This window comes from Castor canadensis, chromosome 4 (assembly GCF_047511655.1).
Source record: "Castor canadensis chromosome 4, mCasCan1.hap1v2, whole genome shotgun sequence".
In the NCBI taxonomy this organism is placed as follows: domain Eukaryota; kingdom Metazoa; phylum Chordata; class Mammalia; order Rodentia; family Castoridae; genus Castor; species Castor canadensis.
The window spans coordinates 80,896,758-80,899,399 of NC_133389.1; the positions used below are offsets into that span (position 1 = coordinate 80,896,758).

Sequence of the window (2,642 nt, forward strand, 5' to 3'; positions counted from 1 at the left end):
ACAAATAGAGTGAAACCTCTCCTTGGAACACAGCGTCTCTGGCAAACGATAGGTGCTGCTGTCGACAATGCTGCTGAATATACCCAAGTACACAGTCAGACACTTGTTTGGTAAACAGTAAGTGTGTAAAATAAATTACCTTGAGAGGACCATTTGTGCTCCAGACATGTGGCTAGCATGAGCAGAATGGCTGCCATTCAAAGTATTTCACAGGAACACAGAGCTTGGAACACACACATAACATACACATAACACACATACACACACACGCACATGTCATCCAAAGACATCATATACAGAGTTCACTTTGTTCAACATAGATTTTTGGTTTTGTGGCATCCAAATGTAGACAGTCATTCACCTCACAGCCTTGGATTTGTCTGTTTTTGTGTGTGTGTATATATATATATATATATATATACACACACACATACATACATACATACATACATATATAGTCCCCTCTCTCTCTCTCTCTTTTCCTTTGTTACTATAATGTCAATACTTAGTCTGAATATCATCGTTCAAGAGCTAGGAAACAACCAAACTCTTCATATGAACAGGGCTGGGCAGGGAATGTTAGTTTCAGCGGCTTGTGTTGTCCTTTCTGAGTTTTCCTATCAAAGCTCTACTGGTTCTTGGAGGCCAAACAGTGACAAGGATCCTGTGAGTCTGCTGGAGGTGACCCTTACCTCCTGCCTGGGCCCCCAAGACTCTACATAGGCTACAGGAAAGCGAGTCACCCCACTCCAGTAGTGGCAGGGATAGGGCATGAGAACCACAGATAAACAAGCTATTTCTTCCAAGTGGTCAGTTTAAAACAAACAAACAACAAAAGACTTCACCTGTGAAGCAACGATGTCTGCCAGGTGTTTTGTCTTTGCTGTCAGGGAATACGCTGCCATGCTCAGAGCTGGAATCTTTCAGCAGCTCCTCCTTACATTCTGAATCCTTGTCCAGGAAAGCCCCTGGGTTCAGCTCCCCTAGGCGAGCCACTGAGCCATTGGGCTCCATTCCAGGGACTTTGGTGGCTGCTCGGTCAACTGGTACATCAGAGGGCTGAGGGTCAGTGATGCTCAGGGGTCTTGTGCTGCTTCTGCTGGGCCCAGACAAGGTGCTGCTCTGTGCACCCTGGGAGGTCTGGGTGGGATCAGCTCCTAGGGGGCTGACACCTGCAGGGCCACACTGAGGAGGCAGCTGCTGTTGCTGCTGCTGTTGCTGCTGCTGTAGCTGGAAAGCACTGTATGGTGGGGGAGGAGTTAGAGGTCGGTTCAGCACTCCCTCATGAGGAGGTGGTAAATAGTTTGGCAAAAACCTGAAATAAAATGGCAGCGCTGAGTAATTGTGAGCTTCCCAGTAGGCAATCAAGTTGATTTCATGTTGCCGCTACTGCGCCTGAAGGCGGTGCTTGGCTCTGCGGTGGTGGCAGACACACCAGCAGCTCAAGATGATGATGATGGTCCACACCAGCCAGAACCACCAGAGTTCACAGTAGTAGTTGCAGCACTGAGACCATCCACAGCAGTGTCCTGTATCACAGATGTAGCTTTGATTGTTGGTACCCCCACAGGCTTCTTTATCCTGAGGGGGTTCAGCCATGACTGACAGGGGGCTGGGCAGCTCCTGGAGGAGCAGAGCCCCATGCCACCCAGGAGCCTTCTCCTCTCCATCCCCCTCCTGCTCCTGCTCCTCTGCCACAGCACCACCACCTCCCTCCTCCTCCCTCTCTTCTTCCTCTGGGTTTTTTCAAGATAGGTTCTCATGAGTTATTTGCTTGGGTTGGCTTCAAACTGTGATCCTCCTGATCTCTGCCTCCTGAGTAGCTAGGATTACAGATGTGAGCCAATGGTACCCAGTGAATTCAATGAATTTTGGCAATAGCATATGCTTACATAACCACCACTCCAATCAAGACACAGCCCACTATTTCAAAACCTTGGAAAGTTCCCCCTTACCAAAACCAAACCACCAGTGCTCTGACTAACAGCCATCACTGAAAACCAGTTTTATCTCTTTGTGAGATGGCACATGTACTCTTCCTGCTACTTCTTTTGCTCAAGATCTGAACCACAAGGCATTTGTGGAGCATGTTCTCCAGGGTCTTGGAAAGAAGATTCAATGTGGGAAATGTCAGAAGAGTTCGTAAAGCAGCTACAAAGTTGTGAGCAGAGAATAAGAAATCTGTCTGCACTTTGGGGCAAGCAGCAGCACCATTCTCAAACTGAGGAGGAAGTAGCCCCCCAGAGGAAAGAAGATTATTCTGTGGGCAGGGGGAGCTTCAATCAGACACAGCCAATCTGGATAGCCATGCTGGAGAGAAGCTGGGAACCAATGCCCCTTCTCTTTCTCTTCTCCTCAAGTACACTGTTGATCCAGTACCGCTGTGGGTCAGAAGGTGGGAGCACCTTCCAATCTTCTACAAAGTGCTCAGCCCAGGGAAGTTGTTATGTGTGGGAGGCACAGAATGGAGAGTGCAGCAGAAGGCACTCAGTACATGACAGGGCTTTTAGGAAAAAATTTCTCTCCAGCTGTGAGCCTGTGAAATCAAGCAAGTTACATGCTTCAGGCATAAGGCTGAAGTTCTCAGAAGAAGCCACATCTGTAGTGAAGATCCTACAGACTGACCTTGGCTGAGTAGAGTA

At 48.3% G+C, this 2,642-nt stretch overlaps 1 pseudogene; it reads right to left on the reverse strand.

The window, feature by feature from the left end:
* Window positions 1–592: 592 nt before the first annotated feature.
* Window positions 593–1,670, reverse strand: LOC109678926 (WW domain binding protein 1-like pseudogene; annotated as a pseudogene).
* Window positions 1,671–2,642: the final 972 nt, after the last annotated feature.